The following is a 21,822-nucleotide window of genomic DNA, read 5'->3' as shown; positions in this document are numbered from 1 at the left end:
TCGGAATCCGCATCATCATCATCATCTGCAACAGCCATTTCTGGAGTGATGCGCGAGGTGGTTATGGCACTAATATCGAGCTCGGGGTACGCGTTCCTTATCATCCATCAGCTCAATTTGAAATCCCTTCTATACGAGCCCACCATCATGTCATCAAAATGCGGCAAAGCGATGTAATCCTCGATGACTTTCACCTTCGACTCTTCGACGGCCTGAGAGAAGATCTGAGTCTTCTTCCTGATATCTTCCTGAAGGTACTCGACCTGATGCTCCAGATCCAACTTCAGGTCTGCCATGTGTCTCACCACCATTCCTAAGGAGTCTTTGTCCCTCCGAGACCTCGTTAGCTCGGCTTGCGCAGCATGGGAAGCCACTTCGGCAGCTTGCGCTCGCTTCAAGCCCCTCTCTGTCTGGATTGCCAAAGTGTGGATAGAGGAGTTCACCTGCCAGAACGAGAAAAAATCAGCTTGGTAAAAAAAAAAAAAAACACTACTTCAACTTACCACCATGGCGTGAGAGGCAGCTCAAGCGCCTATGAGATTTGTAGGAAGATTGGCCCACACTGCGACCTCCTCGGGGCAAGTATCCTTCTTGCTTTTTTGGAGAGCATAGATCGGTGTCAGCACACTCCCAACCTCATCGTGACTTCCCAAGCCTGAAGGCACAGCCCGGGTATAAGTAGTGTCGGCATAGGGGACCCCTGCCGCTTCTTGAACTGGAGGGGGCACCTCGGGCTCTACAGGAGGCTCCATTCTCGGTGTCGCTACCCAGGAAGGATCGGTGCGGACCCGCTTAGGAGCTCGCTTCCTCTTTTTCATGCCAACAAACAAGTTCGTACCCCGAGTCTTCTCTGCCTCCATAACACCTGCAAAAAGGAGCTCGACGTCAGAAGACGGGGATAAAAACAAAAGCAAGAGTATCTTCGTGAGCAAGAAACCTACCCAAACTCAGACCGGCCTGAATAAGCTTGTCCTTCGTCAGGTAGACTTTGCATTTGAGCCCTTGCCAGGCCCAGTCCTAGAGGCCCCTCACCGTATCTTCGTCTAATGCGACATCGGGGTTAGGAACGGCCAAACCCCACTTAGTAGGAAACGGCCACCCATAGCAATTTGAACCACGAAGTAGTCCCGCTTCCATGCTGGGACCTTATTTGGGAGATCGTGTAAGAGCTTGAAGCTTGGGTGAGGTAACAGGTAGTACGCCCTCCTACGCCCGGGCAGGGGACCCGCCTATTTCTTAAGCATGAGAATAGTAGAAAAAACTTCCAGGTCCAAAGGGAGGCAGTGTTCACAGCACAGGGAGATGGTCCCGACAAGGTTATGGATGGAGTTCAGGTGAAGCTGACCTACAGTGACGCCGAAGTGGTTCATGACCTCAACGATAAGGGGATGGAAGGGAAGGTGCAGCCCAACAACAAGCTACTCCCGGAATATCATGATCTCATTCGAGCCATGCTCCCAAGGAAAGTCGCCCGAGGGTAAAAAGTTATACTCCTTGGGCAGGTTGTATTGGACGATAAGGGATCAAAACCTCTCGAACGTCATAGTGGAAGGTTCGAACTTATCTGGCACCAACCTCGATGGTAGACGGATGCCAAACTACCCGAGGTGACTCGGCCTACGGGCTCAAACTCGAGCTCTACCTCGGGCCCCGCCTCAGACTCACTAAGGCTGTCGGGGGCGGCAGCTCAGTTCATAGAACCAGCATCGGACCCCCCAGGAGACTACCTAAACTACCCGAGCTAGACATCGAAACTAAGAGAGCTGAGGACTCACCAGGAAAAGCTACCGAACTATGAGAAGTGACGCGAGCTAATAGCCTGAGCCGCGAGCTCAAGGAACGAATGCTGAAGGATGGCGAAGGAAATTGACCAGGGGGCCCCCACTATTTATAGCCACTGTACTCGTGCATCAACGACCAAGATCAAAACCATCCAGCGGCTCCCCGCGAAACCAGCTGTGCACCCCCGAGGAAAAGATAGTTTGGCGCGCATCTATGACATTCAAAAATTTGAAATCGTTTACGCGCATGAGCTACACGTAGCCCAGGATTGACCCTTGGCCAAACCGAGCCGACCCTGGTTGAGCCAAAGAACACAAGCAGGTCAGACCGGAGAAGTTCCAAACCAAGGCCAAAGTGTCCCGAGGCAAATCCACCCGTCATCCCGTGAACTCCCCACGCCGAGTCAGGACCCTGAGCATGGGGAGTGGGGGGCAATTGATGAAGGGAGATTTGACCCGACCCCTTGGGCATGCGACATGTGGAAGCAACCAAGAGTGACCTGGCAGAAGCGCTAGCTCAGCATGGTAGCAGGCCCACAACCCAAGCTCCAACAAAAAGAGTCTCGAGCTCCCCCAAAGGGGGAACCTACAACCCGAGCTCCGAGCTAAAGAGTCCCGAGCTCCCCCAAAAAAGGAACCCACGATCTGAGCTCCCCAAGGAGGAACCCGAGCTCTCCCTTCGAGGTCCTGAGCCTTAAAAGGAGCACAAAAGGCAAAAAACCCCGAACTGCCCACCCAAGGACAGTTCGGACTATACTTCTATCCGAACTCAAGACTTCACCTCGCACACCACTTCGACCCTAAGTTGCCTGATTGAACAACAGTACCTGACACCTAGGAAGCCCGTACACGGAGGTGGTGCACCTGACTGATTAGGGGTCCGACACATGGCAGCCGCCCTCCAACAACCACCTGCCACCGCCATCTCAGACGTGGCAGAGACGGCCCTAACAAGGAACAGTGGAGGTTATGACACCCAATCTGGCAGAGGAAATGACACCCGATCTGGCAGAGGTAATGGTACCCGAACTGATAGAGGTATGGAAGTAAGTGTACAGGATGATTATAAAAGGCCCCCATCTCTCAAAGAAGGAGGTATATGATTCTTGCGCTTTTCGGTCTTAAAGTTCCTCATTTCCCTTGCCTCCTCACGAGCACTAACTTGAGCTTCGGAGTGTTCCAACCGGGTTCCTCCTCAGAAGTCTCCATTTTCTTTCTTGTTTCAGGCACCTCCAATCTCGTCAGAGGCGAGGTAATGGGCAGCTAGGACCGATCGGATTGTGCATCATCAATTACTATATAAATTTTTTTATTTTGTCAGAATTTGTTATTATAAATTAAGTATAATATTACTGAAATCAATTTTAACAATTATTTTTGTTAAAATTGAAAAATAGTGAATTATTTTGAATTTTATATTATGTAATAATTTTTAAATTAAATTTATTATAGTATAATATAAAGTTATTATAATTAATTATTTAATTTTATTTCTTATCATATTGTATTATTTATTTTGCTCTTATTAGTCTTTTAGATATTTTTTACTCATGTTATTAGCATTTTAGATAGAAATGAGAGATAGGGTGTCGGGAAAGCCAACAACTTGTAAGTAGTTAACATTTCAATTTTCAACATAGGTTGGGACTTGGGTGGGGAGGGCGGATAAGTTCTTCAAATTCCAAAAATGGAAAGTGCCCCCATGCAGGATCGAACTACAGACCTTCAGTTTACAAGACTGACGCTCTACCACTGAGCTATAGGGGCTTAATTATTATTTTTTGCTATCTATGTTCCTATATTCTTCAGTTGGCAATTAGGAGCATATCCTAGTTGTGAAGATAAAGCAGAAGTTGATCGTATTGTTGGTAAGTGTTGAAAAAATGTAAGAATATGCTCCAAAGCCTTGGATATATAGATTTTATATTTGAAGATTTTTTTGCAATGCTTCAGCACCATCTCTAATTGTCAAAATACCTTGGAGTAAGAGGTGCAGATAGTATATTCAAGAGGTCATGGAATAACAAATTACTTGCGTGTGAAATGTAGGATTATAGAAATAGTCGTTTTTTTTTTTCTTTAATGTGAGTTGAAAGCTGCAAAATCTATGGTTTGAATTTGGCGCCCTTGTACCATAATGTTCCACAAAGCATATTCAATAAGCCTGCTTGGTTCAGATGGATTCCCAAACTCTCTTACAAAAGTATTAGGATTCAGTTGGGAATGATGCTTTGGACATTATTTTTCAATCGGGTAGCTAATCCCAAAGTGTAAAAGTCCTGAATGGGTCACTCAATTTAGACCAATAAGTCTGTACAATGCAGTGAATAAAATAATTGTCAAGATTTTGGTGAACTTGTCTCAAAGGTAATAAGTATGGAGAGAGAGAGAGAGTTGTATCTGAAAACCTTAATAGTTTGTATTGTGGAAGCCTTGAGGTCCATTTGGTTCACAGCCAGAACCGGAATTGAAATGCATTGGAATCGGAATTGGCATAGTCTGTTTGTTCAAGTAGGAATTGGAATAGGATTTCATTTCAAGAGGGGGAAATGTCATTCCACGAGAAATGAGAATGGGATTCTGATTTCACCTAATCAAACAGTTGGAATTGGAATGACCCATTTTGATTCCTATCCAAACCCCTATTCCAGCAAACAAAACAAGCCCTCAATTTGTTGAAGTAAATTAGAGGGTAATTAACTAATTACTTTTTAATTCGTTGGTGGCTGCTAGGGATGGTCATGGGAAGGGCTTTACACCTATGACAAAGGCTATAGCCTGGGCCTGTGCCTACTCAGCTCGAGTTCCAGACCTGAAACTTAAGCCAGGTGCTGATTCCAACCCCATGTATTTTATGCATAAAATACTATGATGCATGATATTTTATATTATTTGGCATATAATATGTATACGCAATTTATTTTAGGGTTAATAAAAGGTAAGGGCAACTTTTTTCCCTTAATATCAATAAAGAACTATTTTTATATAATAACCAAAACAGGGTATTTTTTTGGGGGAAAATATCAAATAAGGGCAATGTCAATGTTGATCGTCTTCCTCTGCCTCTGTGTAAGTCCTCCGACAATGGTCTACAATTCACGAAGAGAGGAGAGTCACTGAAGAAACAGATGGAAATTCTTGTTGAACTCAAAGCCACACTCAAACAACAAAGAAAGAAAGAAAACTCTGCTGAGGACTTGAAAGAGGATCCCTCCATCTCATGTGGTATGATATATATATATATATATATATATTCTATCTCTTAATTGAAGACGATGAGTCTGTTAAGGACATGACAAAGCAGGAACATCTTCAAGACAACTCCATGGCTGAGTTTGAAAGAAATGAAGTGCAATTCTCAGAATCTCCAAGATCATATCAAATTGGAAAATCAATTAGGATGAAAAGAGAGGAAGAAGGAAAGATGAGAACCCTTTCAGGTTGTGTGATCAATTGCCAAGGAAAGAATGTGAAGATAAACATCCCACTAACGATGCCTAGTCATACCCTCTCGGCGATCACTTACTTGGTTTGGGATGATTTGATTAACCAGTCTAAGAAAGGTGGACCAGAAGGAAATGATAAGTTAAATATCAACAAAAAGAAGCTACATCATGCCGAGAAAATGATCAGAGGAGCTTTCACTGAGCTCTATAAAGGGTTAGGTTCACCATGACGAGCAAGATGAACTCATGGCTTATTTGAGGGCAAAGATAGAGTGATTTGTGGATTCTCTATAAACGTTAACAGAGAAGGGTTCACCATGACGAGCAAGACAAACTCATGGCTTATTTGAAGGCAAAGACAGAGTGATTTGCTGATTCTCTGTAAACATTAACATAGAAGGGTTTGCCATGAGTTATCGACGACAAACATCACTCACTCAGTGCAAGTTTACTAAGGAGCGAGGAGGAAGACAAATGCCCTTATTTGATATTTTTCAAAAAAATGTATCTTATTTCGGTTATTATATAAAAAATATTATTTTTATTGATATTGAGGGCAAAAAGTTGCCCTTAACGGCTAGAAACCCTTTATATTATATAATATAAAATATATACTGTAAGGCTATGTTTGATTGGAATTAAAAGGTAGGGAAATCTATACAAGGTTTGTAAAGGTTTCTAGGGCTATTCACAAATAAATCCAAACCGACCAAACTGACCAACCTGGCCCGACCTAACCCGAGTTGGTCGGTTTTTCTTCACTATCGGTCGGTTTCAGGTTGCAAAGATAAACAAACCGATAATTCGGTTCGGTTTTGGTTTTCATATGTGAAAACCGAAACCGGACCTAGTTATGTGAAAAAATATCTGTTAAATATAACTATTTTAGTTTTAAATAATAAACATATATCTGAAAAAATATATATTCTGAAATATATCAGATATATATTTCTGAAATATATATTTTCAGAAATTAGAAAATATATATTATGATATATTTGTATATATGTTTTGGTTTTAAATATATATTTCCAGAAAATATATTTTGAAATATTATATATAATATTAGCATTTTAACTTCATGTGCATTGTGCAAGCTTGGAGTTGGTTGAAACCTAAACCGACTCAAACCGACCAGGTCGGTTTTACTTAATAGAGGGTCAGTTTCAGTTTGATTTATAGGTAACCCGACCAGGTCAGGTCAGTTAAAGAAACACTAATAAACCAACCCAACCCGTGAACAGCCCTAAAGATTTTTCTCCCTTTTCTTTCTTTTCCCTACTTTTTCCTTCAAACCAAACATAGCATATAAGTGTTAGATTAAAGTGTGGAGTAGAGCAAACGAGAAACTGAAAAGGGCCTCTTTCTCTCTCATTTCATGTCTAGATCAGACATGAGTGATATAGATTTACCCATGTTAAGTTGTAATACAACATTTATATCCAAATTAACCTCCCGGTTTTGTAGGTTTTGCTTTCATTCAATCCGTCTTCGATTGTTGTTACCACCTATGTTCTCTACTACGTGACAGATGATAATTTACCTTCAAAATTATCAAATCTTTTTGCTCTCCCTCCCTCCTCTCTATTTGTTCCTCCATCTTTTAAACTCTGAGTGGATGATTGTGAATAGGGGTGTTAATGGACCGGTTTTGGGTTGGGTTCATCCAAACTAAAGTTAATTTCGATGAATTGGATAGACCAACAAAACATGTTGAATTGGACCAATCCAGATTTAATGGTCCTAAATATTTATTGGACTGGATTGGACCTGGTCCATCCATAAAAAATTTATATTGGATTGGATTGAGCCAATATTTGATCTATTGACAGAAGATAAGAATATAGGTATCAATCAATGGACCAGGTTTGGATTGGAATCAATATAAATTAAGATGAATTTAATTAAATTGGACGGTCCAGACATTGAATTGAAACGGTCCAAAATATTCATTAGATTGGATTGGACTTGTTTATTTGTAATGGACTCACATTGGACTAAATCGGATTGGACCAAATCCAATGCAATTGACACCCCTAAATTTATGAAGAAAGCTAGTATGAAGTGCATTTCTCTCTATTGATCACTATGTTGGGGCTGAGGTGGTTCCCCCTAATGCGCCACCTTGTCCACCACGACATCTCTTGTTTGAAGCTGTCAGGGGGTGGGGAGTCCACCTACAGTTCCGCATATGAAGCAATTCCTCTGTCAACTTTACTTCCTCTTTGAAACTCAATGTTCGAAGCAACAATCTGAATTCATCTCTACTGGGTTTTTTTATGAATTTGCTGCTTCTAAAATGGTAGAGAGACACACTCGTTGAATTCATTTCTATTGGAGTCATCTAGCCAACCTTTTGGCGATTCATGAGTTTGTGACATTTTCAGAGGTTTCTTGAATTGTTGTTTTTCTTCCGGTGCTCTTAGTTACCTACTTTTGTCTCAGCAAGTTTAGTATGCTTTTACAGTTATATATATATTTTCATTTCTTGATGTTAATTTTCTACCTTGTAACCTGAGTATTTATGAATGAATATCTTTCGGCGTAAAAAAAAAAAGTGTTAGATTATAATATTCATAAAGCCTAAATTTTCCAGAGTAGGCCGAAAATGATTATCCCTGATTAGTGGTTGTTCAATCCTTATCATTTATCTGGATATCCTTTTGTTAATAAATCAATCAAATAGAATTTAAAAAACTGATCCATTTAATAGTCGAATCGAATCGAATTTCTTGAGATTCGATTCCGCTAAAATCTGATTTGATAATAATAATATAATGTATATTATTTGTGGATCACTTTTTCTATTATTGCATAATCCATTTTATTGTTTTATTAATATTAGGATTTGGGAGGCTTTTTCATTTTTTTTTTTTTACGAATGGAAATTCCATTCCCCAACGAGGACCTGGAATGGCTAGGGATGGCAATTTCCCCCATAAAACTGGGGCCCCGCCTCACCCCACCCTGAATGGGGTGGGTTTTCACAGGGATAGGGAAAATATTTTTTCTTCGAATCAGGGATGAGGTGGGGACGGGTTTTGTATATAATTCCCTAAACCCACCCCGAATTCAAAGGTAAATTAGTAAAATATCTCTAGGTTTAATATTGATATTTAAAATATTTCTAAGTTTTTCCTAAATTCTTAAAATCCTAAGATCCCATAATTCTATTTTTGAATTACCCATAAAGTATTATAATTAAATTCCTAAAATACCCCCAAATTCCTATATCCTATGTGTAAATTGTCCATAAAATAGATAAATTTTAACTAGTTGTTTTGAAGCGGGGAAAATTTGGAGATTCCCCATTCCCGACAAGAAATGAATGCCCCACCCCACTGCCCCAAACCCGCTCCGTTGCCATTCCTAGGAATGGCGAAAATTTAAGAGATTATGTATGTTTATTCCCAAAAGCCATAAATCATAAATTTAAGAGATTATAATCAGTAAACGAGGCTTCAAAAGAAAGAAAAAAAGACAAACGTGAACAGCAGGATTCGAACCTGCGCGGGCAGAGCCCACATGATTTCTAGTCATGCCCGATAACCACTCCGGCATGTCCACAATTTGTTTAAATTTTCTCTTATATGCTTAATATGTGAAATTAATTCGCTTTGTTTAACTTAGAGCCTATTTGCGAGGGCTTTCTTTGATCAAGCCGTTTCCAATAAGTTACATGAGAGCTTCGAAAAGTTGATTTTTCGGTTTTGGTAAGCGTATCATGGCATTCTGTATACAGGGATCTAAAAGTCAATGGGCCTTTGTGGCAAATGAAAGTTCTGGGTAATTGCTACTACCATCAAGGTATAGCGTGGTAATATGTAATTATCTTTTTGATAGGATAAATTCTGCATTAGTATCATGTACTTTAGTGCAGTCTCACTTTTAATTCTGTATTAGTATCATTACAGTACTTGAACATTATAGTGGGTAATAAAATTACCAAGCTGCCCTTTATTATTATAAACAAACAAATATGTTTACAGAATTGACAATCAGAGGCTCTATATTGTTAACTCCAAATCCAAACTTTGGAGCAATACACTCAAAATGTTCAATAGCTATCCTTGATGCCATTTCCACACTCACCTTTCAGTCATTGATTATTTTATCTTATCTTGATATTGTGACTCTTAATGCCAGTGAATGCTTTTCAAACCCACAAAAAAATTCTTTTTTTATAGATTAGTTTAAATACTCTAATATAATCTTTAATACATTGCTATGATCATTTAAGAAGCTTCATGGTTTGTCCAAGTTTAAAACAGAAAATAATAATTTCCATTTCAATTTCTATCTCCTTTTTCTTTTCTCATTAAATCTTTTTGTACCATTACCATAAGTGACCTAAAGGAAGGATTCTTGGGATTGCCCTGGCAAATAGATCCTATTTTTTTATGCTGGTTTTGGGATCACCCGGCCAATGGGTTCAATATTTACTGAAACACCTCTTCATTTGAATCATTGGGATTAGTTAACATAGCATTAATTATTAGTTATTCAAGAACATATCTATAATAGGACCTCTTCAGCTTGGGATTGTTATTGTAGTTTCTCTTTCTCTGTTTTACCAAAAATAGATAGGTAGAAGCTGATTTTAATATCTTGGTTGAAGTTAATGGGTTTACAACAATACATAGGATTAAATCGCATGGAAATCTAATGGAATATGGAATAATCCTTGGGCTTGGAACTCTATAAGAAAGAAGCTAACTGCTAACAGCTAACATATAACATGGGATATTGTAGCACACTGTAACTTTGTTACAATTTTGATGCTAATAAATTGTATGTTCAATTGTACATTAATCGATTAACCTAATGACTTTTTTCTTTCTAATTTGTTATATGTTGATTGCTATTAAATTTTTTATTTTGTTGAGTTTTATTTATGGGAAGTAAAATGGTTTAAGTAAGTAGATCTTGGGTTGCAATAATATAGTGAAGGGGATTCCTGTAAACCCTAAACTAGCTATATGTCGGTGGACTTATTGCTAGTACACAACCTCCCAACTCATAAAATAATAATAAAATAGAAAAAATTCTGAAAACAAAATATAGTAGAAACTACCCGACTATTGATGATTCCATCTTGTTTCTCACTTGTAATAAATTAAAGTTCTAATGGATGCAAAGGAGAAAACATGCAACATCTAAGAAGAGATCTATGCATGCGATAAACCTCCACACCAATTGCCCCATCTTGGAGGAGCTCTCATCCCAACTTGTATAAGAAAAATGACCCTCGAGGAATCCTGAGTTCTTCAATGGGTTAGTACTATATCCTATTAGATTTTTTGTACTACTAGTATTACATCCAACAAATTTTTGTTTGAATCATAAATAATTGGCTCTAGTTATTTTAGCGAAAAGATTCTTTAATTGTATGATTTCTTTCTATTAGTTGTTAAATTTTAATGGAAATAGAAAAATGGATTGGTTATTTTAAAAATAGTAAAAAAGGGTTTTAGAATAGATAGGATTTTTTATTCATGAGATCCGTAGCATCTGGATTTAATAACGGTTTTACACTAACAAATCTCTAGGTGAAAATATTGTGGGTCCATTTGGAAAATCTTTTTGAGGAGATCTTCTCGTAGCTCTGACAGTTAATAGACGCATTGAGCTTTTGACATAAGATCTAGGTAGCTTGAAGACCATTTGGTAGACTCGTGTCTTTCTGTGCGTCGTTTCGGGTCTTTCCACACAAGATTAAAACATAAAAGACACGAGAAGCTTCATTTGAAGCTTTCCGAAATCAGCCCAAAATGGGCTTCATGTGTCTTTTTGGCGCCATGTCTTTTGGCAGCTAGATTTTCTGTGTGCCAAACGGGAATAGATTGATTTTCGGTCTTCCCAGCTTGTAAACAGCCGAAAGACCATGCAAAAAGACGCGCCAAACGGTGCCACATCTCTTATGAATGTGAGGTGAAGCATGTCTAGAACTTGTTGTAAAGATTGGATTTAGGGTTGCTTAGAGCTAGAGGGAGTAATGGTTAAATGTAGAGATGGGCGTTATTGGTGTCACTAGAAATTTGATATTGATCCTTTAATTAATGTGATACTATGTACAATGGAATCAACACTACTCTTGTGATTCTACTTAATTAAGATAGAATCTTTATCTTATTTATTATTCTATATGCATGTTATTATTGCTTATGTTTTGAGTTCATTACAATAAGGGTTGTGCTAAGTGTTTATTCTCTAAGTTTACTACATTAGGGCGGCATTAGGTGTTTCTCATAATTTTTTTTCTAAAGCTTATTGTAGACATTCCTCTTAAATAAGGCCCCATTTGGAGCATCTTTTCACATGGACTATCAGTTTTTTAGAAGCCCGGAAGCCTACGTTTTGGTCTTTTCCTGTTTGGTTGGGAAAAAATCTAGTCGTCGAAAGCCGCAGCCCCGAAAAGATATGAAAAACCCATTTTGGGCTATTTTCAGGAAGCTCCAAGTGGATCTATTTGTTTTTATTTTCAACTCATCTTCATGTGGAAAGACGCGCAAACAAACACGCCTTAACCAAACAATCTTCATTAAGATGTTAAAATCTTGATGCAAAAGCTCACATCGTCTTTTGATTGTCATAGCTTCCAGAAGATCTTTCAAAAAAGACTTACCAAATGACCCCTAAGATAAAGATTTAAAGATGAGATTATGCCCCCTTTGTAGATTGAAATCATAGAAATCAAAAAATTAGATGCATCTATGTAGAATTATTCTTATATGCCCATTTTCTATGTTAAAAGTTCTTATTTTGTATTGGCTTTTGTTTTACTCATTATGGTCAGTCATATAACCTATCAATTATCATGTTTTTAGTCAAAAGAATGGGAAAAAAAACTATAATCATCATCATCATCATATTAGCCTTGTCCCTACTATATAGGGATAGCTATATCAAAATAATAGATTTGGTTTGGCTGTTCATATGAAGGATAACTTAGACCTAGTTTTGAAAAATAGTGTGGCTATTACCCAATGTTGGTCCTAGCTATTTAGGTTACTAGGAGGAGTGGAGTGAATATGATCCAAACCTTTGGCATTTCTTTTACACAAAGTGCATTCCCTTAGACTTGAACTTGCATTGTACAACTCTACTCGAAAATAAGGAGAAACTTGAAAAAAAGAAACTCATTAAGTGTGTGGTGAGTGCTTTGGTTTGGAATATTAAAGGTATTACTAATGTTTATCAAGTTGAATGTTTTCTAGAGTAGAGTTGGATTTTTGGCTAGTTTTCTTAGACTCGTAATGCTATTTTCTTTCTTTTGGGTATCTTTGTTTACTTATGATTTAACCTCTACTTTTAGCTAATTGGGGTTCTAATGATAAATTGGGTTATGTAATAATTAGAATATGGTTTATGTAGGGATAAAAATTTTCCCCATTTCCCCGATCCCCATGGGGATCCACCCCGAATGGGGCAAGGATGGGGGTGATTTTTCCCCCATGGGGACGGGGATGGGGATGGGGAAATTTTCATCCCCGTTAGCGAGGACGGGGTGGGGATGGGGAGAGTACTCCCCGCCCTACGGGGACCCCGATCCCCGCTTCGTGGGATACCCACTAATATATATGTATATATGTATGTATACGTTATATATGTAAATATGTAAACATACATCTATATTTTAATATTTTAAAAATATGGTTGAAAATTTTCTAATACATTGTAAATGTAATTATTTTATTTTTATTTTTTTAAATAAAATAAAAAACAAAAACAAGATGGTTAGCATTATAAAGAATCACAGGGAATGGAGATCCCTGCGGGGATAGGGATCCCAGTGGGGATGGGGATAACCTTATCCCCGTTAGCGGGGATGGGGAGAGGCTCCCTGTCCCTGCTCCGCCTCGTTGCCATTCCTAGGTTTATGTTTTTTGCTTTTACTTTTTTGTGTGATGCCAATATAGTGAAATGCTAATGCCTTCAAACCCTAGGCAAGATGATTATGAATTCTTGTTGGAGCTATCTTTCTTTTAATTTTTCATCATTGCTTTTAAAAAAAATTTATGTGAGTTAGCTCCTTAATAAAACCACCAAGTTTTACCTTTTCATCCTTAAAACAACCTTTACAAATCCTAGCCATCCTACTCATTCATCTCCCAACCTCTACACTCAATTCTTGTTCATCTCCTTTTAGAGAGCTTTCCTTAAAAATGCCATGTTCCCCTAATTTCAGTGCATATTCAATGCTTAGACCCCATTAACAGTAGTTATAAGGTTCTCTCTACCATTAGGTATTACCATGGTAAAAGTCACATGCTAGAATGACTATAAAATACTAAAGGAAGCTAACTATACTAGTAATAAACTAGGAAATCGGATTCCAAATTTTTAATAGGAAAAAAAATTAACTAAGAGGCTTAATGTGCTAGTAGTAAACTTAAAAATAGCACCCTATGAAATGTTGAATTGGGTATTAGCTACAATGTAAATTTCTTATATCTTAATTTTTTTTTCTTTAGTTTGAATAGATTTTTTGTGAGCTCAAGGTTCAATAGATCAATATGTTTAAGCTAATTTGGGGTTTTCCTTGTTGAGGAATGAAGTTTTTCTTCTTTCTATTTTTCCTTTTTCCTTTTAGAACTTCTATATTTTGACTTATGAGGTTTTAGTATATGCTTAAAATCTGTGTTCTTTTCATATTGTTGTTTTAGTTCACTGTTATATAATGGATAAACATTGGATATGCCACTTGTTAAGACAAAGTGAAGAATACATAGGACGAGTCTTAAGTTTCCTAGATTTTGCATTTGAGAGGTCATTTAAAGATGAGAGAATATTATATCCTTATGTGAAATGTATTAACACATGTTCACTTTCAAGAGGGGTGTTTTGGATCACATAATTTGTTATGGCTTTCTCAATGGGTATGATCATTGGATTATGCATGGGGAGTCCTTGGATGCATCTCCATTTACTAGTGAAACCTGACCGTAAACAAAAAAAGTGGTTTCAACATGATATATATGCATGGTTTATTACATGTTGTCTTTTCAATATTTACAACAAAAATGGAATAATGATATGAATTTAGGTAAATGGGATTTGTCACAACATGGAGAACATCATGTTCAATAACTTAATGAAGGGAATGACACATAGAAGTTTCATGATTTGACTAAAGATGTTGAACAAAAATTGTACCCAAATTGCAAGAATAAACAAAGCTCTCTTTCATTGTACATCTCTACCACATAAAGTTCCTTCATGGGCGGAGCAACAAGTCATTATCCATGTTGCTATAGTTGTTTAAAGATGCATTTCGAGAGGGAAATACATTAACAAACTTTTACTATGAGACAAAAAATGTTTATTTCAGATCTAGGTTTATGCTATAAAAATATTCATGCCTGTCCTAATGGTTGTATACTTTATTGGAAGGACAAATCAAATGAATAAGTTTGTATTGAATGTGGCATTACATGGTGGAAAACAATTTCAGACCATGCAGAAGATGATCCATAATCTTCTACTTAGAAGAAAAAGAAAATAGATGTGAAGATCTTCCATTTGGTTCCTTTGAAACCAAGGCTATAAAGGTTCTTTATGTCTTCAAAGGTAGATTCGAACATGAGTTAGCATAAAAAACATCGCACTAAGGATGGACTATTAAGGCATCTTTTAGACTCTGAAGCTTGGAAGGATTTCAATTCTTGATTTCCTGATTTTCTTAGATCCTCATCATGTTCTTCTGGGGTTGGCTAGTGATGGCTTTAACCCATTCAAGACTATTAATATTACTCATAGCACTTGTCCTCTCATATTGATTCCTTACAATTTGCCTCCATGGTTATGCATGAAGCAACATTCTTTCATCCCCTCACTGCTTATTCCTAGCCCAAGTTCTCCAGGAAGCAAATTGGATTATACTTATAACATTTAGTAGAATAATTAAAAGAACTTTGAAAAGTTGGCATTGTAACTTTTAATGCCTCAAGAAAAAAAGCTTTCCAAATGTGTGCAACACTAATGTGAACTATTAACAACTTTCCAGCATCTGCAAACTTATTTGGTTGGAGTACTACAAGACAGTATGCAAGTCCTTTTTGTGAATATGAAACTAACTCTTAGTAGTTGCATCATGGTTGAAAATTTTGTTATATGAGCCATCATAGACTTTTAGAGCATAGCCATAAGTTCTGATATGATAGTTAATCTTTTGATGGAGCTCAGGAATTTAAATGTGCACCTACACCACCATCTAGTACTATAGTGTTAAGACAATTAAAAACTATCTCATCTACTCATGAAAATAGTGATAAAAATGAGGATGGGACACAACCATAAAAGAAAAGGAGAATTTTATTTACATTACCTTATGGGGAATATAATCTAATGCATTACAATATTGATGTGGTGCATATAAAAAAATGTTTGTGATAAACTAGGAAGAAAAAACAAGGGACAATTACAAAGCATGTCTTGGCCTTAAGGAAATGGGTATGAGAAGTGTGCTTCATCCAAAAAAAATGTCCTAGTAGTGATACAAAATATTTGCCTAGGGCTTGCAATCAAATGACATTGGAAGAAAAAGATAATTTTTGCAAAGTTATGAAGCAATTAAAACCTCCATACAAGTATTCATCAAATATGTCAAGATGTGTACAACTTAAACATCAAAAGATGTTATTAATTGAATATGGAGTATTACCAAACATCATTAAACTAGACTACTTTGTTATATCCAAAGTTGTATTATTTAAAAATAATTGGATTGATACCAATAAAAGATGCAAGATAGATGAGTTCAAGATGAGACAAACAAAGATTATATGGTTACTTTGCCCTCAAAAGTTAAAGATGTATATGTCATGGATGATGAGATTTCTACTGATAGAGAGCATGTGCTTGGGCAAATGTTTGAAGACACTTTTGATGCTACAAATGACACTTCACACTAGATTAGAGATGAAGTTGATGGTGATGGCTTCGATGTTACACCACAAATGGAGGATGAGCATGAGGAAAATGTTGAAATTGAGGAAGAAATATTTTAATTATCTATATTTGATGTGTAACTCCTGGAAATCTTGTTCTAAGTCTCCACTAGTTATGTATTGAGACTATTTTTTGTGCTTAATTAAAGTTAAAATGTAATTGCTTTGTGTGTATCAATAATTTCCAATTTATATGTTTTTTCCATTTATATGCTTATAGTGATGAATTGATTTTTCCCTTCATTCAAGTATCTTTTGAGGACTTTGTTGTTGCCTATTCATTTGTATCAATTAGGTAAAAAAATCTTAATTTCTGTCGGCTCATCTGTTAAGGTCCAAGGTAATTAATTAAGTTGTAGAACAATTATTTGCATCTTTCAATCACTTTTTATGTACTTTTTTATTGGAACTTGGTTTTTCTTTAAGATTGTTAGGTTAGTTGAAAATTGTATTGAGTTCAATTATTTTCTTATTGCAATAATAATTTTCTTATTTGTATAATAACAAAATGTAATTGAATTAACATTCATTCTAGTTCTGCTCAATCTTATACTCACACCCAACCTGAACCACATGAGTAACCTCAAATAGACACAACTTGACCAAAAAGAATCCCAAGCCATGTCATGTATATATGATGGAAATATTAATTTTTGTAATATATTCTTGCAAACTTTATAAACTAACATCATTTTAACATCATATACAATTTACATAAAGGGTTCTATGCAACCTCAAAAGAATTATGGTCAAACACATATGACAAATGTGTGGGACTTGCCTCCTTTTTTAAGTATAGTAATTATACAAAAAATTTTACAAATTTACTATGATGTTAGACCTAGGAAAATAATGGAATATGACCTTCATGTGCACAAATATACATTGAGAGTTATACATATAAAGATGAGAGCATCATCAATGAGAAAGGAGTTGTATGTATATGTATTTTTTTCAATAATCAAAATAAGAAATCTTTGCAATTTATGTTACATGCACATATTTGAGTCTATTGATGTGTTAGTTAATTTTATGTAGTCAAGTTTGGTTTCGCTTTACTTCAATTTTGTTAACCATAGAGCATGATATCATATTTTTTTAAATTTAGATCATGTTGTTGCATAAGTCCCAACAAAAAAAAAAAAGCCTTCAATACTTATTTCATTTTCTCACCACTATAAATGATTGTAATTGATATCCTTGAGTCACGCCCTTTTAGCCATATTCTTCTACTACAAATAATAGAGCACCCTAACTCAAAGTCACATTTATTTACCTGTAGTTCGCTACTAGAAACAAAAGTAGAAATCAGCCTATTATCCTTATTATACATTCTTCAAACGTGTTCCTTAAGTTTTTGTTTTTTCTTGATATTTAAGCTTTTACCAACTATAGTGATCAACTACATGATTCCTATTCTTATATTACTTTAGTTGTTGTAATTTACAATTGAAGATTGATTTGAAAGAAACATAAATGTCTTTTGGTTTCCCTAGAAACCTCTTTCAACCATGATTTCATTTCATATTGATAATAAGCATTTTAAAGCATACCCATATATTATTCATTCCATAGTTTGATATTAAAAATTAGAAGTATCAATGCTCCCTTTTGCTATATTTTTTGCTTTCAGTTAAGTGATAAAATATATTATAATTTTTAGGAATGCACGAAATAATGTGTGAGTGAGGTTGAGACTTCACAAAGTATACAAACAAGTTCTTGGAAAAATGAGATCTCTCAATTGAAATGACCAAAAAAGAATGGAAGGGCTTATTGCATGGTAAAGTATCCTACTTCTTCCAAAACATCTGATGCTCCATCTTCTTAGTCAATGGATCGTGATGAAGAGGTTCAACAATAAAGCTAAATGTTGCAAGGCTAACAGATGAAGTTAAAGGGCTAAGAGGAATGGTTGTAGGCCTTGTGTTAGTAATTGAAAGGCAAGTGCCTATGGGGTAAGTTGCAAACATACGAAGATTGTCAATTACTTTTTGTAGTTTTTAGAATTCACTTGTCAATTACTTTTTTTTTTCAAATTGAAATAATTCATTTTAAGGAGATTTTAGGTTAAATTTATTGTTTAGATTATCTTTATAGAGTCTTTCTATTAATCCCTTATTTGTATAGAAATAATTTGGATTACCGATGACAACCGGTACCTCTGTTTTACACTTGTTTGAGAAGATTGGATGGGCTTCATTTTGTTCAAGTATATAGGGTTATAGATGTTTGATTATTGCCTTTATGTTTTTCACATGTGCTTTGAGAAATTAGATCAGACAATCAAGTATTTTGTTCATGAGAATTCCTATTTTTTATTTTAGAATGATCAGTCAAATAAACTTTAGGCATATCTCCCTAAAAAATATAAATGTATGATGATTGCAATCTCTTTTTGTCTCAAAATGAGTTTTACTTTCAGCCTTATCTCACGTCACCCCTACTATTAACTTGAATTTGCTTGAGTCATTCTTGGTTAGGTGCTTGGTTGCTAGATATCTTCAAACTTTTACTTCAGACTTAGTTAAAGTAGTTTCCAAGAAAGTTTGTCAATGCCACATTTTATTTTTCTTGCCTTTTTATCCTCACTTGTTATGATTCGTTCTTGTTAAAATCAACTATCATTTTGTATCAAAGTGAGTTGTTGGTGAAAGAATGGTAGGATCCATCTAATAGACGCCAAGAAGTGTGTGGAATGGAGGGCGAATTTCAAAAAATTTCCTACATTCTTCCAACTGGGAATCATATTCCCTAAATTTAGAATACTTTATTCAAGGATCCTATTTGAACCATGAACAAACTAGATCTGAACCAAAAAGAAACAAGACGAATTATACCTGATCCGGAGAAATAATATCTCCCAAAGTTGGTGTTCACGCCCAAAGAAGTAACCAAGATCTGCTCCTGCTGAAGATGACACAGCTGTGGATGGAACGGAACCAACAGGGTGCGTTCTACACACTGGATTCTTCACAAGAACCCTCTAGAAACCTTGAACACCGAATCCTTTTGTCTTTCTTGCAAGACTATTGTCAAGAACTGCTTTCTTGACTTCCTGTTGCTGCAAAGATCCAATCTTCCAATAGGGAGTGGCGGCGGATGAAGGAGGAGAAGTCCAGGGACGAAGAGGGCAGAACTGTCTCTTCTCTCTGGAGTCTGTGAGTGATCAAATCTTAGATTGCAGGATGTGTTTCTTGTTTTCTCAAACCCCTTAGTTCAAAATCTGATATTTCTGCTAGGGTTTTCTCCTCTTTCTTATTGATTAAGAAACCTCCCAATATTTTGGGAGTTATCCCAATCCAAATTAGTATTTGGATAGGGGTTAATCTTAATCCTATCTGCAGATTAAGTTAGTTAACTCCTTATCTTATCAGGAGGTTACCAGATTCAAATCTAATTTGAATTTGGTCTCTTAGAATGGATAAGGTCAAAGACCCAATTCTTTTACTAACACTAATCTCAGATTCGCCCCATGAACTGGTGATCATATCAGTCCAATTCGAAATGGGCTTTTGGCCCATTAAGTGTTCAATGTTTAACCAGTTTCCAACCTGTTGCCCAGTTGGGCTTCTTTGTATGGCGTGGGACTCAAGCATTGATCTACACACCAGCCACATGGGTTCGGCCCAGCCTTTATTACAAGGCCTAGCCGAATTCACTAAAAGACTCAATGACCCCCTTGAGCCCATCACATTGACACTATGGGCCCAACACTTACATTAAGTGGTCCTTAGGCCAAGCCATCTTATAAAAACCCAGGGACTGTGGGCAGGTGCAAGATTAGCCCATCAGGTATTATCCTAAATGGTCTTACACTTAACCTCTCAGCCCTTAATGATCAAGCACTGTCTGACAAGAGAATACCTCTCTCTCGGTTACAAGGAACAGTGCTGCACTCTCTACTCACATGGATCCCGGGAATTAAAACCTTTTGCTAATCTTTTGAAACCGTACATATATATATATATATATATATGTATTATTTTTGCAAAACAAAATTCCAACGATTGAAATCAACTACCGGAAGTTTGGTTTCCATTAGAGATAGTGCATTCCCGATCATTAACATTGTCCGACAACGGGGCTGATCCTGTCACTATGACCACTCACTTAGATGAAATCTCAGACTGTCCCAACATGTCCAGGTTTTGACCCCCACTAAGGATCTCACTGATTGACACATCAAAGATAGCCTGATCCGACACCTAGTGATGTGTCATAATCGAGTCTAGGGGTCAGGTGTAACTTTCTAGTTTTGCCCATCTGTCTCCAAGGTCTAGGGTAATACTGAAAATCTGGTCCGGTTCAAGGGTTCAAACAATTCCATACTGCATGTGCCTTGGGTCATACCTTGATGGCCAAAGCAAGCCATACCAACACTTGGTGGCACATTAGTATAAGCCTTGGCAAGATAAATCTCCCCAGACTTATCCAATGGCTATGAACATTTAAAACTAACACAAGTTTCTATAAGTGTCCAGTTTTAAGGTCTTATACAGAATTACACCAAACAACATGAATCAAACATGCACTTTAATTTATTTCCACTAAATAATAAAAGTACATCAAATCCGATTGAAGCTAAGGGCATACAAGATTGTCTAACAGTTGGTTTAAACTTTTATTGTTCTTAAATGGAAAGCCTCCAAAAAGCCATTGTGTTTGTTGTTGTTTCCTTTGAGTCACATGTGCAAAACACATTTTTGAGGAGCTGGACTTGTTGCCAACTAGGTGATCAAATTCGAAATTAGTTTTTCATAATTTCTTGAGGTCTTAAGCAAATGACACCCTTATTGTACCCTATTTTCCAAGCTTTGAATTTTCTTATAATTTTCGTACTTTGTTTTGCTAAATAATAAGAGACAATTGGATTGGCTTTTTGAGTATTTTTGGGTTTTTATGCATAATTATTGTTTGACTGCATTCCATGTGTTGAGAAGTTTATGTGGAAATTATAAGTGGAGTGAACATTCTTAGAGTTCCATGTTGCTACCTTGGCAATCTCTGACAAATACACAAAAAAGGCAAAAGAAAAAAACCAAAAAAAAAAAGAGAAGAAAAAGAAGATAGAAGGGGTCATTACATAGGAAATATAGGATATTTGATCCTTGATTCTTACCTCTATACAATAAAGCTAGTTTGAAGATCGTTATGCCAAACTTCATTTTGTCCTAACTTGAGTGTTAAGAACTTTGTTTGAACAATAAACCCTCTATTAGGAGAACCCATCATACTAGGTGAGATAAATGTTGATTGTTAACGGTATTATTTGACTGGTTGTCAATTAAATAGGTTTGTTGGTCTAGTAGTTGCCTAAGTAAAACTGAAATATTGTCAATAAAGTAGAAATGCATTATTGAGTAAAACCAAATTTTATTTTATTGGCCTAGGTCTTTAGTTTTTTAGGATATTAATTGTTAGAAGGGTTTAAGCAAATAAAATCTATTTTCATTAATAAACATGGTGGGTCTAAATCTTTGTGGATTTCTAAGATTATGTCAAGGATTGAGCCATTTCCTTGGGTCGTTATCTTGTAGGAAGTTGGGAATAACTTTGACTACAAAGGATGCTCCTAGCCTTTATATTCGTAGTGAACATCAGCCCTTGGTCTCACTCCATCTTATGCATCTTAGGATCCATGCA

General features: G+C 36.5%; 2 non-coding genes across 2 annotated transcripts; both read right to left on the bottom strand.

The window, feature by feature from the left end:
* Nucleotides 1-3,476: 3,476 nt before the first annotated feature.
* TRNAT-UGU (transfer RNA threonine (anticodon UGU)) lies at nucleotides 3,477-3,548 on the bottom strand. Its single transcript has one exon. It is a non-coding gene; the product is annotated as a tRNA-Thr (tRNA).
* A 5,164-nt stretch (nucleotides 3,549-8,712) lies between these two features.
* On the bottom strand, nucleotides 8,713-8,794 carry TRNAS-AGA (transfer RNA serine (anticodon AGA)). Its single transcript has one exon. It is a non-coding gene; the product is annotated as a tRNA-Ser (tRNA).
* Between the last annotated feature and the right edge of the window lie 13,028 nt (nucleotides 8,795-21,822).

Source organism: Nelumbo lutea, chromosome 4 (assembly GCF_056320005.1).
Source record: "Nelumbo lutea isolate HS-2025 chromosome 4, American lotus-T2T, whole genome shotgun sequence".
Taxonomy (NCBI): Eukaryota; Viridiplantae; Streptophyta; class Magnoliopsida; order Proteales; family Nelumbonaceae; genus Nelumbo; species Nelumbo lutea.
This window is presented reverse-complemented; position numbering and strand designations above follow the sequence as displayed.